This window comes from Genypterus blacodes, unplaced genomic scaffold (assembly GCF_046128005.1).
Source record: "Genypterus blacodes isolate CSIRO-AG114 ecotype Tasmania unplaced genomic scaffold, CSIRO-AGI_Gbla_v1 ptg000021l_1, whole genome shotgun sequence".
NCBI lineage: Eukaryota > Metazoa > Chordata > Actinopteri > Ophidiiformes > Ophidiidae > Genypterus > Genypterus blacodes.
Window position 1 is genome coordinate 8,445,327 of NW_027466834.1, and position 18,310 is coordinate 8,463,636.

General features: G+C 39.4%; 1 pseudogene; it reads right to left on the reverse strand.

Moving 5' to 3' along the window:
* Positions 1–1,128: 1,128 nt before the first annotated feature.
* LOC142991797 (paired box protein Pax-6-like) lies at positions 1,129–17,919 on the reverse strand (annotated as a pseudogene).
* Positions 17,920–18,310: the final 391 nt, after the last annotated feature.

Below are 18,310 nucleotides of genomic sequence, written 5' to 3' on the forward strand. Positions count from 1 at the left end.
TGAAGATGACAGGAAGTCACAGTAAAAATAATGACATATGAGGCTTTTCTGTTTTTTCAACATTACTTATCAATGTAGCCAGCAGGGGGAAGCATCCCATTCCATCATCAGTTTGACGAAGCAGATCCTCTGGTGAACTTTATTCAATACTGTACAAACACCAGTTTGGCTGTTACACAACAATCACAGACATCTGTGCTTCATGTACGTCAGACTAGCTGCTTATGATTCCGACAGTTTTTCTGTTTATGCCATAAATCTGATCATAAAGGTTGTAGACAAGTAAAACTACCCTCTTGAAATACTCTGTCTCATCATCCAACAGGTGCCTGTGAGGTATCTTTTAGCACAGTGATGAGCAGAATGATGTGAAAGAGCAGAATCACATTGTAATGGTATTTGTTAAATTTCATTGTGTGATTGGAAAATAAAATTACTTACAGGATAGAAACAATTACCTGGATGGTAAACATGATCATTTTGTTAAAGCCATGTGAAAGCTTAAAATTAAACTTAAAATTCAGTAAAATAAGGATGCTTTCAAAAATAATGAACATTTTTAAAAAAAATCAATACATTTTAATGTATTGGTGTGACCTCCCTTTGCATTTGAAACAACACTTTTGCAACCACATTTTTCATGACAGAAAGGAATTGAGAGGTCCAACCTGAAGGATCAATTATACCTGCAAGTAGTAATTCCAAACCATCACTTTAAGACATCTTCATCTCAGGAGACACGGCTGCTTTACCAAATGTCAGTAATCAACTCCTAAAACGTCCACTGATAATATATGATATAATTAAATCTCTTGAACAGGTCTTGTTCCCACTTGTACTGCGTACCACAGCCAACAAAGTACCAAAGGTGCAGTGGCAGTGCACTTTGATTTAAAAGATATGACAGAGCCCGTTAAGTCTTCCAATGCAGTGATCTTAAATTCACAAAACTCCACATGCCCTGCTGGTCATTTTGCTCAACAGATGTGTTGCAGAATAAAAATAAATTCAGAAAATTCATCAATGATTCACTCAATAAGATGTGACATTCAGGGGTTGGTCACACATTCAGTGACGTTTAGAGTCATGTGGCTCATCACTTCAGCCTGAGCGGGAGCAGAAATGACATCACTGAAGGCGTGGCCAGTACTGTGACATGTTCGCTTCACTTCCCGGAACTTGCACTGGAACTGAGACACCAGGAGAAATCAGACCTGAAAAGAATAAAATAAAGAATACATTGAAGCTGCAACCTCAAAGTGATTTTTTAAAACCCTATTCAAATATTTTGCAAAAGGTATAATCGATTTTATATACAAAAAAAAGATTAAAAATGTCTCTACATATGCAATCCATATACATCGTCACATGATGGATTGTACTGATGGACTGCACTGACATCATACAGCAGCCCACAGGCGAACTCTTTTGGCTGTGTGGAAATTTATGTCTAGGTAGTGAGAATAATTGTTCTGTTATGAAGAAATAATGATTAAGAATGTTTCTGAATGTGTTTGCTTGATGGACAGGTACCTGTCAGCATTCTTTTATTTTCTCAGCTCCACTCAGACCAGTTTGCTCAAATCTAATATTAATAGTAACAATGTAATTTTAATGTAAAATTAATTTAATTTACAAAAACTCTAAATGGTTAAGTACACTCTGCTTAATGTGGTACATATGCTGCATTTTCCCCAGGTACATTCAAGGCACAACAGTGACACCAACAGTGTTAGGGGGGTTGAAAGACAAAGTAAGGACAAGAGTAAGTTGTTACCTGTTGACGACACTGCAGAAGACGTCATTGATTGGTTGTTGATATGTGGCTGCAGGTGTGGGGGCGTGTACGTCTCATAACTTCTGCCATTTACAGTGGGGTTGGTGGGCAGCATGCAGGAATAAGAGGTCTGACTTGATGTCTGGAAATATAAATGAATATTACCATAATACGTAAAATCACAAAGAAGAAGATGCATAGAAGAAAAAACAAAGACGTTACAAATAAGGGTATCATCAAACACAAACTTTGAATGAAGTGGTTAATGTCATAAAAAAAATTTGAGTTGAGTTTTGTACAATTTGATCAAAGAGCTTTTGATTTGTCTAAATTTTTCTGAACAAATACAACTTTTTATTTATATATTGCGTTGTAAATGGTAAATGTGTCTCCTGAGTCAGTCAGACTGTTGCTGCGTGTCATCACATGTATCTTTACTGCAGGACTCAAGGTGGCCCAAATCTGACCCACACACTACAATCTCCAATCTCCGACCCAGTCCTAGGAGGTGGACCCCTACCCAGCAGCTTCTCTTTCCTGCCATTACATCAATTGCTTGCACCTTGTATTCCATGTTCTCAGGTGTGCTCTCAGGTAATTGGGATACCAGGTGCAAGCAATTAATTTAATGACAGGATAGAAAACCTTCTGGATAGGCGGCCTCCATAGGAGTGGGTTGGAGAGCCTTCATCTCATGATGACGTCATCATCCAGCATGCTGGATTCAAGCCGCTCACAGACCAAACTCTTGGGGCTGTGTGGGAATTTGTGCCTGGGTGGTGAGAATTATAAAAAATAAAGATTGTGTGCTTATGGATAGGTATCAGTTAGCATGGTGGTTCATTTAACCTAAGCTCCACTCACAAGTTTTTATTTTAGGTGATCAATGATAAATTGAACTTCATGTTCCTGTGCTGACGGCTTTATCTTCTTCAATCTTGAATCTTTAAACGAGATGTGCCTTGAGTAACTTAAAAGATGGAGGATGAAGCCAAATGGAGGAAAAGAAACATGCATTTGGAAGATTTAAAATGATGGTACAGACGGGTGAGTTTCCCAAAGGCAAAAGTTTATTAACTTGTGAGTGTTTCCTGAAGCCCCTCGTACCTAACATAGCATGTTGTTTAACATGTTAGCTGACCCATTCAATGCGTCCATTGAGGTTCTTTGAGTCCATATTCAAAACCTTCCCTTGGAATTATCTGTACAATACAGGTCTTGTATATGGTATTTTGTTCTTCTGCTGTCCTTTATAATAATCTTACTTGCATAGGCAGGCTGGCAGCCATATTGAAGCTTGGCATGGCTGATAGGCTGTAGCTGCTGGAAAGAACTGAATCTGATCGGCCCAACATCGATCCTGAAGACAACAAAACCACAGAAAAGAGAATTAGCTAACACACAACTGGCCTCTTTCATTTATTGATGTATTTGCTTCTAAGGTAAGGTAAATGAAATTACCCAACCAAGCAATAATGTGAGTCTAAATGTGTTTGTTTGTGAATGGAAGTTTGGAGTTGTAGCTACAATTTCAGAGGCAAATGATTGATTTATCGTATCAAATATCATTATTGCATCATCTGACTAATCACAATTTTTCTTCATCGTGTGCAGCCCTAGTATAAATTCATATGTATAATGGTGTTGTGGTTAGTACCAGGAGCAGTAGACTGTGGTAGCGGCTGATAAACGCTGGGACTAAAGCTGCTGCCGATGGGAATATGGCTGGAGGAGCTGCTTGCCTGCCGACGTTGATTTCTCAGCTTCTCCTCTCTTCTCCACTTTGCTCGTCTGTTGGAAAACCAAACCTGCACAAACCAACAGGAAAAGATCAAAGCTTACTAAGGTCATAAATTTGACAAAGAAAATGTGTGAGCCGGCTACAGTCTGACTGAGGCATGGCGACTACAATCAAAATCTCTTGATTGGGCCAGTAGGTATGCTATATGCTGCGTCTTTGCCATAAAACCATAATGGGAATGTCAAATCTGCAAAGGAATCCATAATTCTATAATAAAATAAAATATTTACGTTTATTTAAAGAATTTTTTTTTATTTTAATAAAAGTAAGAACTGTGTGTCTGCCATCTCGCAGTCTGTCTCTCTGTGCAAGAGGCCTGCACTGTTTGTGGTTTTCGCTTTGCCTCAGCTGGCTACCCGTACACAAAAGGCAAAGAAACACACATACATAGACACACACAGCCTACCTGTATTCGTGCCTCTGGTAGGTCTATTTTGGCTGCAAGTCGTTCTCGTGCGAACACATCTGGATAGTGGGTTCTTTCAAATTCTGAAACAAAAGCATCGTTAACGCATTGTTAGCTCATGATTCCAAAAGACAGAGTTGCTGGTGTAAAATTAAACAACATCGTTAACGTCATGGTGATTTTGTGGCGGCTGAAGTTTTTTCAAGACAGCACTAGTTTGCTTCTCGACCCTTCTCAACTCATTGCTGTGTTGCTAGTGATCTCTAAACTACTCTGCATAGTCTTGAGGGACCACAAGACTATGTTCTTGCAAAATGGCAATTTCAAGTGAAGAAGAGTGTGAGGTGACATCCATTCTAATCTGATGAATACCTTGGAAAACTCTGTTTAGGTGTGAAAATGATATGCGTCCACAGTCGCATTTTCACAGCTTTTGAGAGAAGTCCATACGCGTATAAAAGCAAAATTTCTCTAGGGCTCCAACCTGGTCTATGTTGCGCTTAGTAAGGCTGATAGTATAAGAACAACAGCCAACACATTCATTATGTGAACCAGGCAGGGGGAGGCAGTAGCTCAGTGGGTAGAGCTTCCGCTTGGGAACTGGAGGGTCGCCGCTTCGAGTCCCTGCCAAGGTGCCCCTGAGCAAGGCACCGAACCCTCAATTGCTCCCCCCTCTGCGTAGGGTGGTAATGTAATGTAAGTCGCTTTGGATAAAAGCGTCTGCCAAATGCTCGTAATGTAATGTGACAGCCAGAGTATGAGTCATATGGCAACACTGATATGGCGATGTTTTAGTTAACGGATTGAGATCCAACAATGGCGTTTTGTAAAGGTGCAGTTGTGTGTTGTATTTTAGAGTAACAAAGGTGTGGTTACCTTTCTCCAAAGCCTCTATCTGCTCCTGGGTGAAGGATGTTCTATTTCTCTGGAGCTTTCTCTTCAGCTGAAGCCTCAGCTGCGTATCCTCAGAGTCTGTACCATTGAAACTCACTGATGAGTTTTGACTGTTTTCTTCTCTGTCTGTCAGAGGGCAATCTATACATAGAAAAGAAAAGGCAAGAATCAGTGTATGATAGCTGTGTGGAATTGGACCAACAGCGCTGTCGGCAGGTTGACTTTCTTCAGCTGTCACAGGAAGTACATTTAGTGTTGGGCCTTCTTGACATGATGATCATGGCTGATGGTTTTTGATGTATGTTCCCTGTCGGTCAGAAAATGTGTCAGCTGGGAAATCTCAGACTATAGGTCTACAAATAGAACCCTTGCTCAGGTACCCAGGTGATCAAGGTGTTGTAGGAGGAAGTGTCGGGCCATGTTCATAATTTCATCCATACACCTGTTGGGCCTTGGTTCCAGGAGGGTGTGTGTGATGGCCTTAAGGTGGGCCAGCACTTTCCAATTAAAGGTATTCATGATATGTTAGGACGATGGGTCTGTAGTCATTCAGGTGATTTCTGTTTTTTGGGGCCTGGTATGTTGATTGATCTTTTTGAAGCATGTGTGAACAGTGCAGAGGAACTAGTTGGGTCTTCAGGGAGGATGGATATAGAATCAGGTGTGTGTGTGGGTGTGTGTGTCTTTTCATTTGCTTACTTTGTCAATTTGATGTTAAACTTAACCCTTGTGTGGCATCTTCATATGTTACGGTTTCTTTTGAGTCATCTAGAATTTAAGACCGTAACTCAGACGATGCAATAAGAAGACCCAGAACCTGATGATTCCTGAAGTCAATAAAGGTGCATGACACTATACAGTGGAGATCTGTGATATTTCAGATCAGATGTTGCCTCCAGCTCCCTGAAGGCCGTGTGTTGTTTGTGCTGCTAGTCTAATTATTCATTATCCCCAGCAGACAGAGGCTGGAAAACAGAATGAAGCCATTGCTCAGAGTCACAGTCAGTCAGGCAGAAACAGACACAAATGAGACAAGATGCACTCAGCAGGGGCAGAGTGGCTTATTCTCTTGTGAACTGTTGTTGGAGTATAACAACATACTGTATGTGCCTCTTCCATGGAGCAAATACAACCCTTTGACCTACATTTTAAGGAAAATTAATGGAATATGTTCATATTCCCAAACAGAATGTGAAAATGACCCTGACTCTATAATGTCAGATGTTGAAGCTTTCTGTCTCAGGAATATCAAAAGATTCATTTGTGATCTGTCTCTGAAAGGTTGTGACAAAAGTTTTAAATGTGAAGGAGGAATTGTGAAAAAAAAAGAAATTCAAAATGGTAGGAAATCTAGTTCAGTGTACATGGGCATGGCCTATATGAATGCATTGAATAGACCCAAGGAATCTATTAAGAAATTGTGTCATGAGAACAACCATCAGGCTGAATGAAAAAAGCCCTATCAAACTGCCAGCTTGTGTCACAGGTATCATTGTGACAGACAGCAGTAACATTGTTAAAAGCTTGAATTGGTGTCTCTTTGTGTTTGCAGGAACTGCCTCAGTCAGCACATGGCCACTGCCAGGTTCACCAGAAGGGTGTGATGTGCTGGAGACTCTGCTGGAGCCAGCAACGCTTCTTCTCCCCCACCTCACTTTCCATTCCCTCACCACCTGATACCTCTGCCTTTTGGATGTATTACAACTATTTTGAGAAATATGCTGTGTGTGTCATGAGTCCTATTGCCACAAACAAGGACTTTACCTGATTCATCTGATTAATCCTACTGCTAAGGCCACAAAACAGATGTTTTTTTTGGCCTTGCACTAAGGCTTCGGCTTTCTGATATCATATTCAAATAATGACAATCAAATAATAACAAACAATTGGCAATTCAAACCTCCCTCCTCAACACCCGGGAGCGAGGAGAGTCTAATTCATATATTTCTTGTTTCCTATAAATAAATGTGAAATAACCATCACTGATTACTCACTCAGACTCTTGGATAAGCAGTGTCAAACAGAACTAACCTGTTGATCATTACACACACTTGTGGACTAGTGTCATCACCCCCTTCACCTAGTTGGACACTTATCTCATTCCCTTGCAAAACCTACACTCCAAGACAGGACCCCTGTCTTCTGTTTTTTCAGTTCCAGAAGATAATCACACATTTTTAAGTGACAAGTCTGTGAAGATTTAGTACAAGTTACCCCATGTTGTAGTATAGTAGTGGTAGTAGTAACAGTAATCTTGTAATAGCAGTAGTAGCAACAACAGTCTCTTACCAGTGTTAGTAAGTGCAGTCCCTGTGTACCAGCCTGAACGACCCCATGAACTTTGTCCGTTGAGCATCTTGATCTTGTCAAACATGCCTTCTGTGCCAACAGTAACCGTTTGTTGCTTATCACTGGCCAGGTTCCTCAGCACTCGGTTTATTGATGACACCTGTAAAAAGACAGTTAACATATTGGTTAGCCTGTAAGAAGGCTGTCATGATCTGGAAGAAGAGCAGCGCTGAATGGTTTCAAGAACAAACTAGTGAACTAAAATCTAGTAAAAATGTGTCCAAACTCAGCAAAATCATTAAGCCGCATGGAGTGTGAGCAAATGGTTGAGAAGTTTGAATAGAAGATTCAAACGTTGCATCAAAAACGTGACTATGAGTAATTTGTTGACTCTGAAGAAGCTACTGTACAATGTCCTAAGCTACCAAATGCTTACTGACAGGAGACACCAAATGAACAGCAAATCAAATTCCCTAAGCACCCGCTCTGTGTCAATTTCGGAGTCATTAATCGCATCTCTGTCATGTTGGTCCAGTAAGTTTTCAGGTGTCTCAAACAACTGAATGAGCCAATGCAGTAGACATAGGCATTATAAGAAGGACTTACAGGGTACAGATTGGCAGTTTCCCTCATTACTGTATTACTACTATTTAAGTTAAGTTATCTTGACTGACAGTGGGCAACTCAACTTTTCTGGTGTAAGGAAATTCAACAGTGGGGGTGATCCTACACAATCACTTTGAAATGATTGATATACACTATATAGAAAAAAAGTATTGGGACACACCAATTAATCATTGAAGATGCGTTTCATTCATTCCCATTGCCACAGGTGTATAAAATTAAGTCCTTTCAAGTCATCTGTCTCAAGTCAAATCTCAAGTCAGGAATACCGAGTCAAAGTCCAGTCGAGTCAATGAATGTCAATATCAATGTCAGTCAAGTAAGTCAAGTAAGTCAAGTAAGTCTCAAGTCCTAAAGTCTGACAGTAGGCTTCCAGCAATGTTTTTGCATGGACCAACTAACTAGACTTGCAGCAAAGTGTGAAGGGGTCCAAGCACCCTTACACAATCAGGTAAGAGCGCGCCCGCAAACGCATGAGTGAAATGCACACGTATCACTATGTGCAATCATACATATGTGAATGTGAGGTCATGGTATCATGTGTGCGAGCTTATACTGCACAGCAATAACAATAGCAATAATTAATAATACAATAAGAAGCAATAATTGGATGACACAATAACCATGTGATAATTCACATTAAGGTGTGCAATATCAATGTCACTAATTGTATGCTACCTGCAAGAAAGGATATATCACATCATGCAGAAGCTAAATAATAAGTAATTGAAACAATTACTTCACAATCACTCACATGTTTATTTATCTATTTATTTATTCAACTTAATTTTGTAGTTGTAAAGTGCATAAAGTATCCAAAATGTACTATGTTGAAATCTGAAAAGTACATCATAGACCATAGAGAGAGAGAATGTAACTCTCCTTTACTGAGCCCTTCTATAACACTTAAACAATCCTTTAAGAATTCCAAAAGGTTACAGAAACCAATGTATACATGGATAGGAACATATAGGTCAGGCTGCCAATCAATCTTGTCTATACTATATGTAATAATGATAAAAACAGTAGCTGATCTTTATCACATGACTGAGAATGTCGGCCTTCTCAACAAGGGCTATTTTCTACACAAAGTCAGGGCTAAACTTGTAACTTACAGATCCAGTCCTTTGCTATACACTAACAATGATTGGCCGACAGCCGAGTAGTGGCTTCAAAATAAAATAACATAGACAGGCTGACATAAATTGTAACTGATGCATTTTCCAAAATGTAACTGGTTCAACTGGAAGATCAATTCATCTCAACTCCAAAAACATTAAATCATATTTTAGAGGCATATATTTCCACTAGCTATTTATTTTTGAAGGTTCTTTCCTCCATCCTCTATGCAGTAGGACACCTCTATCATTGACCAGAAATATGAAAGTAAACTACTGTTATCGGAAATTTGGCCATACTTTCACATACAACAATCCACCTTCAAATTTCATTTCATTATGTTTAATTGGTTCTGGCTGCAGAGCTAATATTGAGGGACAGCGCACCTTAGGGCCTTTGCCCATTGACAATACCAGTAGATGTAGCTCGATATGTGTCTCATGGCTAGCAAGTTATAAACCATTACTTGGTTTGCTTCATTATAGGGCCGCCTCATGGTTGTTAAGAATATTTTTTTATGTGTGGTTAGAGGTCTTCCTCCTTTAGCTACCCTCCAATTTTCAAATTTGTGTGTCAACTGCAGAATCAGTTTTATGCCATGTTAGACAGAAGCAAAAATAATAATAACTATACTTGTATAGCAAATATAAATGATTCCAAGCACCCTGACATGAACCACAAACCATGGCATGTCGGCATAGGACCAGTATCAGAAAGATGGGCAATCTCAATGCTACCAGTTCATCTCCAAAAACCTTGATAGTTACCAAGTATTAAATCTAGTGTCTCAACCATTTTGTCAATGCCATCTTAGATTTAATGATTTAAAACAAGATGTTCTGGATCAACAATCATTTTTCTGTACTACAAGACCTAACACTTTTGTCAGAGAGACAAGTGTGAGTTTGTTTTTTTATTTGCGAGGCTGCCAAAATGCTTGGCCAGCATTGCTGGTGCTTTGACCCCTAAAGATTATAAAAACCTGGGCAAAAACAATGAAGGTTCCAGCACCACTGATGCTTGGACCCATAATAACATAAGAAGCAAAGTTACACTGGGTATGTTGTCACTGGAGCAGACTCCTTCAGCCAGCAGCCGGTCTCTGATCTCCCAGGCAAAGATGGATGGACACTCTCTCTTGTACTGAGCGACCTTGCCCACCACATCTGGAGTTGCCACCCTGGGTTTACTCCCTCCGATGGCTCGGGGTCGGATTGAACCTGTCTCATAATATCGGCCCAAGATCTTGCTTACGCAGCCATTAGAGACCTGGGCACAAAGACGAAACATATAAAAAGGTTTTCATCACTGCAATATAGCTTTTGATCAGGTTCATCATTCACACATGATCTGAATTGATTAGTCCTACCAGAGAAAAGGACAGGGAATGTGGGAACGGTTTACTGAGACATTATTTCATTCTATGTGTTGAACTGCCTTTATATGTAATGACTGAATTGGGGCTGCTTTGAGAAGATATGCTGTGCAAAGCAGAACTGGAAGGACATATAATGTGTTGGTTAAAATCAATTCCAGAGAATTACAACGAGGAAAAATATCAATCTGACAACTTTAACTTTCTACATGGAAATCCTGTTGTAGTGAATTCCCTTGTTTTTCCACAGTATCAGTAGCATACCAGGAATACAGGCTGGTAAATGTATTGAAATTCAATTGAATAACATTAAATATATTTATTTAAAAATCTAGCAAAAGAAACACTTTACTGTGCCCTCTTGGTGTCCTAGGTTTAATTGAAATAAGGAGCCGAATACTTATGGGCTCTGGAATGCTTTGAAAAAAGTTAAGTACTACACAAAGAGGAAGGCATAAATCAACAACATCCAGAAAAACTGCAGAGTTCTATGGGCTCAAGCTTATCTCTAATGGGCTAATGTCTTGTGGTCTGAGGAGAGACAACCATTGTTTTTGGGAATAAACCATAGTGTTCTCAGGAAAAACACAAGTTCAAAAGCCTGTATCTGTGTCATATCATGGTATGGGGGTTTGTTAGTGCCCATGGTATAGGTAACTTGCACATTGCTAAGTCATCATTAAGGCTGAAGAATACATGTGCACGTTGGACCAACATGTGTTTTTCAGGCCTGCCCCTGCTCATTTCAGCGAGACAGTGTGAAGCTTCAGCAGTGCAGCGTAGATGCCAGACTCTTGAGTAGCTGAAGTCTTAAATCAAGCAAGAATGGGGAATAAACTACAATCTCCAAACTGGAACAAATAGTACCCTCACTTCCGACATGGCGGCTGATTATTTCAAGAAAAGTTTATGAAACACAGTGGTAAACATGCCCCTGTCTCAAACTTTCAGTACTGTTTTGTAGGCATCAAATTTGAATGAGCGGGATAACTTTCACCGGTTCTGTTTTTTAATTTGCATTTTACACACTGTCTCAAATGTTTTGGCATTGTCAGTGATGTTGTGGACTCTCAGCAGGCGTTGACATATTCCAAATCCCCGGACTGGGATACAGTGTTAAACAATTAGGCGACGCAGCAGAAGGACCAGGCGGCATCACACCAATCTAAATCCAGATCATGACCACCACAAAAAATGTTGGGTTCTTCCCATGCCATGCCATGCCCAACCTACCCACCAACTTTTACAAAATCGTTAAATGACCTTTGAATTAATCCTACTAATATTTAAATAAACAAACCAACACCGAATGAAAACATAACCTCCTTTGTGGAGTTAACAATTGACCTGCAGTATTCTGGAGATGTCACAGGGCCGAGCTCCACTGTGTGCCAGCTCCACGATCTTTTGTCTTGTAGAATCCGGTAAAGGTCTCCCGTTCACAAAGACCCCGCCTAGCTGATTCACCCCACTGTGGCCTGTGTAGAGAGACAGTGAAGAGAGAGAGTCAGTATATATGTATACTTATTAGGTACACCTGTTCTACTGCTCCTTAACGCAAATATCTAATCAGCCTATCACATAGCAGCAACTCAATGCATTTAAGCATGTTGACATGGTCAAGATGACCAGCTGGATTTCAAACCGAGCATCAGAATGGGAAAGCAAGGTGATTTTAAGTGACTCCGAAGTTGGCAGGGTTGTTGGTGCCAGACGGGCTGGTCTGAGTATTTTAGAAACTGCTGATCTAATGAGATTTTCTCAAACAATCATCTCTTGGGTTCAAAGAGAATGGTCCAAAAAAGAGAAAATATCCAGTGAGCGGCAGTTCTCTGGAAGAAAATGTCTTGGTGCCAAAGGTCAGAGGAGAATGGCCAGACTGGTTCGAGATGATAGAAAGAGTAACTCAGATAACCAGTTGTTACAACCAAGGCATGCAGAAAACCATCTCTGAACACACAACACATCGTATCTTCAAGCAGATGAGCTACAACAGCAGAAGACCACACCAGGGCGAACTGAAAACTGAGGCTCCAATTTGCATGGGCTCACCAAAATTGGACAATAGAAGATTGGAAAAATGTTGCCTGGTCTGATGAGTCTCGATTTCTGCTGCGACATTCAGATAATAGGGTCAGAATTTGGCGCGATGTAATGATGTGGGGTTTATTTTCTTGGCACAAGTTGGGTCCCTTAGTACTAATTAAATGCCACAGCCGTGAGTATTGTTGCTGCCCATGTCCATCCCTTTATGACCACAGTGTACTCATCTTCTGATGGCTACGTCCAACAGGATAACACGCCATGTCACAGAGCTGAAATCATCTCAAATTAGTTTCTTGAATATGAAATTGATGAAGCACAGTACACATGATAATTACACTAATGGTACTTCACTTCCACACTTACTATTTATAGCAATATTACAATTAGGGCTGCACCTAGCGAGTATTTCTTTTAACGATTAATCTACAGTAGTAGTAATATTTTCTGATTTTGCCTGTTCTAAGCTGATAATCTACAAATTTTACAGCCCAACATCAAATCTCTCCTAAATAAAATGAAAGCAAGTGCTTTTTCAATTCAAGCAAAAATGGTCAAGTGCAATGAGCAATTAGAAATCCAACAACAAAAATAAAATCACTTTCAGAAGGAATAATTGTGCAAACTTCAGCCCAACATCTCGCAGTAAAATGAGTGCAATTTGAGTAACACAAGAATAACTAAAATTTTAATCAAATCTCAATGTCAAACAATCTCTCTCCCTCTTCCTGTCTCTTCTCTTCTTTCTCTTAGGCCACGGGTCTCCGTGTGTCCTGAATAAGAACATAGTTCGGCATTCAGCTCACTCATAAGTGACTGTCAAAGTCAACAGAAAATATAAAAAGGCCAAATAACAACGCATGGTGTGATGTTACGTTAGCAGCGGTGCAGAAATTACTTTCAACATGAACAGTTTATAAAATCAATTTCAATTGACTACAGCAGAAACATGTTCAGCGTGTTGATAATCCAAATATATCAAGCTTGGTGGGCGTGAGCACAAAGTAAACAGGACTTATGGTGCTGTCTTGCTGTCTTTTACAATACATCTTATAGGGCTGAACATTTGTATGCATGCTCAAAGCTCAGGCCTGACAACACCAATGTAGTCACTGATAGGCATGGCCCAACCTATTGGCAACAGGAATTCCTAACAGAGTTTTCCATGATACTTATGCCTGTGTCAAGTGTAGTGAAACTCAAAGGGGATGCTCATACCAAGGCATTTGTGTTACACTCAAACAAGAGGTGTCGCCTAATGCAGTGCTACTTGGCCTGTGACAATCTACCTGAACACTGTGACTGGGATTCAAGGAAACTTCCAGGCTCAGTGCTCACACCCTGGCAGAAGAAACAAGTCATTGCTCACCAAAGAGGAAATATCCTGCTCTATACTCACACTACAGCCCATAGTTACTCATATGTACAATAACATTTATAAACATAATGTGCGAGTGTGTTTGTATGTAAGTTTGGGTGTGTGTGTATTTATGTGTGTGTGTGTGTGTGTGTGTGTGTGTGTGTGTGTGTGTGTGTGTGTGTGTGTGTGTGTGTGTGTGAGGTGTGTGTGTGTGTGTGTGTGTGTGTGTGTGTGTGTGTGTGTGTGTGTGTGTACGTATGGCTCATAGGTGCTCATAGTGTGCTGGTGTGAAATCCTTTGTGAACTCTCTGTGCTGTGACACTGTGCAGGTTAAGCAGGGATTTAAACGCAATTGTCTTTTGTCTGTTAATGGCCCAGCAAAGCATATTGCAGATTGATAAACCTCTCAAAAGCACATTAATAAATGACAAGAAGCTTTGCTACAAGCTGGGCCGAAGCAGCAAACATCAGTTAATGCTTCTATTAAATCAAATGAACCAGACAAATGTGCCAAAGGCTCCCTACTGTCACAGACCTTTGAAATTGCAGGAGATACTAGCGTGTCAATCATGATGTCTTGCATCTTTAATGCAAAATACTGCTGACCTATCCAGCCGTCCAATGACCACTGGGATAGAAACCAGACCCCCGTGACCCTGAACAGGGAAAGTGGGTATAGAGAATGGATGGATGGATGGATGTTCTGCTTGAAATTCTCCTATCCCTCAATACTAACACACACACACACACACACACACACACACACACACACACACACACACACACACACACAAACACACACACACACACACACACACATTTACTTCAAACGCAACCATTTCATTTACTCATGCTTTTACATCCTTTCCTTTATATGTCTTTTATATATTCTATATCTCATATTTCATGTTGTATATTACATACAGTATACAACACCACAATTTTAATCAAAATAGGATATAATAACCTACAAGGTCGTTCAAGCAAATACCTCCAACAAGGTCAGACTAAATGCGCCTCAGTGTCTTTTTTTCTCTCTGTCAGGCTAAATCAGTAACAACAGCACGACCAGAGAAGAGGACATGAAAACAATAGGACTTAAATGTGGTATTGTCAAAAGAAACTGTACTTTTCAATATAAACAATCAAAGCAATGGACAGATAAAAGTAAAAACATTACTTCCGTTGTGGAGGTAAAAATGAAACTGCACCGTAAATTCACACCTTAGCCAGAACTAATCTGAGTCTAATTCTAGGTATCATTTGTTCTGAATAGCATAGGATTAAAAATAGGATTTAGCAAATAAATAAACACATATAGGTTCATATTTCAATTAAAATTTCAGATAATATTCCAGGTGAAGAATCTCACCAATGTGCCCCTCTGCAACTACAACACACATTCATTCAGTGCAACTTAAATAGCAACTGATAACTAATCTATATCTGATTTTCTTCCCATCTCTCAATCTGACTTGTTTATTTAATTTCTTATTCGTTTTTTGTGTTTTTCCTTTAGCTGCTTTATGTTGTTACTGGTCTTGTTTCTTATATTGTATGAGTAGAGTGAAGTTTACAGCATATTCACTCATTTGTTGTTGTCTTCTGTGTTTTTTGAATCAAATTAAATACAACTTAATAAGAACTCACTGTTTTGCATCATGGAAGCCACGCTGCTCTCCCAGCTTGTTCCACACCTGTAATCTGGATAGAGAGACAACAATCATTGTAGTGATCCAGCAAAGTGTAATGTTAGGTGGCCTATATGGCAGCACAGCATCAAGATGAAAGTCAATATAAAACTCAAAGCTTATGAATAAACACCATCAAATAAATACATTATTACATAACTAAATAAAGGTTACATATAGGGACAGAGCAATTGAATTATCTTCACCATCATCATAATCTTCATCACTTTTCTAGGTTGTTGTACAATTTCTAATAGATGGTTAATTATTGTTATAATTATTATTATATGTATATATGTTACTATTCTTTCTTAAAATGAAGTAAATTTGCACTGATATTGAACTGAAAATTTTTAGGGGCAAAACATTTTTTTCTAAGAACAATTTGGGTAAAAGATCAAAGAATTCAATGGTAAAATGCCTCAAATGTCTGAGTCTCACCCAATGTGTAACAATGACACATGACTTCAAATAGCTGGAAGATGTAATGAATGATCACTTTTGAAGATAATTAAATACAGATGTGTGTGAAGGTTCTCAGTCATCAGGTCAGGATATCCAAGGAAAGTAAATCCGAGCTCATCCGAAAGGCTTTTTCCCTTCTGCCAGAAGGGAAGAAGCCTTTTGGAAGTGAAACGTCTTCGGGCCTTCACCAGCAGCTCCAGTTGCCTCAGATCTACTTTCCTTGGTAAGAGTGTGTGTGAGTGTGTCCAGCCTGTCATGAGCATGTGGACATTTTACATAGACAAGACATTCAAAGTCCTCAGAGCTTGTAACGCGCTAACCTCGACTCTTTGTAGCTTTAATCCACTTCCCTTCATTTAACAAGCCCATATAATGACACACACACACACACACATAAAGAGAGGGAGAGAGAGGGGTGGAGGGGCGCTGCTGTCCCCTGGACTCTTTCTGTGTCAGTAGGTTTGTTCGTGTTCGTGGCGGTGCTGCCTCGTTAGTTTGGGCTGTATGAAAGGCAGCAGCACAAAAGGCCAGCAGGAGCCCAATCTGACCATTACCAGTCCAATAAAAGAGCCCAGCAGAAAGCACTGATGACTATTTAAAGTTTGAGAAAGGGACAGTGAGGGAGACAAATAGACAGACACAGAGGGACGTGAACACAAGAGAGACTGAAGTAGAACATTTATGTCTTTGAGTCGCCATGAATGAGGAATTCCTTATCCCAGAACCTTTACAAACCTTTTATTATCATTATTATTAGCAGCGATAATGCATATAAATAATAAGTAATAGGTAATCATCTTTAATCAATTCGTTTTTTTTAGATAATATTTGTGACCTGGCGAGGAATCTGTCATTCACATACATCTGAGAATGTGTGTTGACTGTGTGTGTGTGTGAGACATGTGATCTGATGCCAGTGTGGTTGTTTGTGTGGATCAGGTGCGGGCTTTTCTCTCAGCTCAACATATGGAGCCTCAGATTGCGCCACATCATCTGATTCTGACCAGACTAACCATGCGGTTAATTGGCCCCGATTTAATTAAAACATTAATTAACAACCGCTTTGATTAGGTCATCAATTCACAGGAAAGTTCGTCTCTGCATCGTAATTAATGATTTTTACAGCTTTTTCAATACACATCAATTATGCTGAAGGATTTAGTAGAAAATAATAATAAACTTGTAAAAATGTAATAAAAATAAGACCATCTCCATTAATCTCAAATTAAAATCAAGGAGACATTGATTTATGATTTATGTTACGTTGCGTTTTAGTTTCCGCGATGACGTTATTTATCAGTTCATGAGTTTTCTGAGTTTTCTTCGTCAAATCAAACGATTAGGCGTAAATTCAATTAAAATTAATCTAATGCTCAGATGTCCCTTGTGGATAAAAACAAATAAATTAAATACTAAATAGCGTATAGAGTCCACTTTCTGTATTTGATTTGAATTGTCAGTTAAAGTCTATTTGCTGCTAAACAAATACCTATTTCCTTGTTCGTTTCGGTTTTTATTGTTGTTTTGGCGATACTGCTGGTAGAAATGTCACTAAAAAAAGATTGAAATGTCGAACATGTTGTCTTTGTTTGTTATATTTGTGTCAATATAAAATTGTCAACGTCATTAATTTCGAACGTTTAACATTTTGAAGAGTGGTTACATTTACAATCCAGATTTTGTTATGCGTTACATTTGATTGCCAAATACTAATACTGATATTAATGGAGGTCGTTATCACTTGAAATAAAATCAAAGTAATAAATTCAACTTCTCTCTTATCTCGATCCTTTTTCTTTCTTTCTTTCTTTCTTTCTTTCTTTCTTTCTTTCTTTCTTTCTTTCTTTTTTTCTTTCTTAATTCAACATCAAATGACACACTTCTGTACACTTCAAATGTCCCTTAATCTGGTATCTAACTGACTTTAAACTGCTGTCGATAAGTTTTAACAGAGAGAGAGAGAGAGGAGAAAGACAGAGAGAGCGAGAGAGAGTGAGAGGGGGAGAGAGAGAGGGAGAGAGGGAGAGAGAGAGAAAGGGAGAGAGAGAGAGAGAGATCTTACCTTTCTGTGGCATGCTGTTGAAATTTTTTTTTTTTTGCCTTGTTTGGTTTTCTAACTCCCTTCTTCTATTCTTTCCTCCAATTAGTTTCTCCTTGACTGACGAGACAAGTGCAGAGAGCCAGAGCTGGTCCTTTGAGGGGGGAGGAGAGAGGGGGAGGAGTGGGAGGGGCGAGAGAGAGAGAGAGAGAGAGAGAGAGAGAGAGAGAGCGAGCTCAGAGTTCTGTTCGGCTCATTTACCTGCTTCTCATTTGTGTCAAATTTTTTCTTTCTTTCTTTCTTTCTTTCGTTCTTTCTTTCTTTCTGTCATCACACCATCCAGCTGGTCCTGATCGCTCCGAAACATTTGGCCTGAGAAGCTAAAATTGTATCACGGCAATTTAAAAATGGAAAAAAAGTAAATTGGA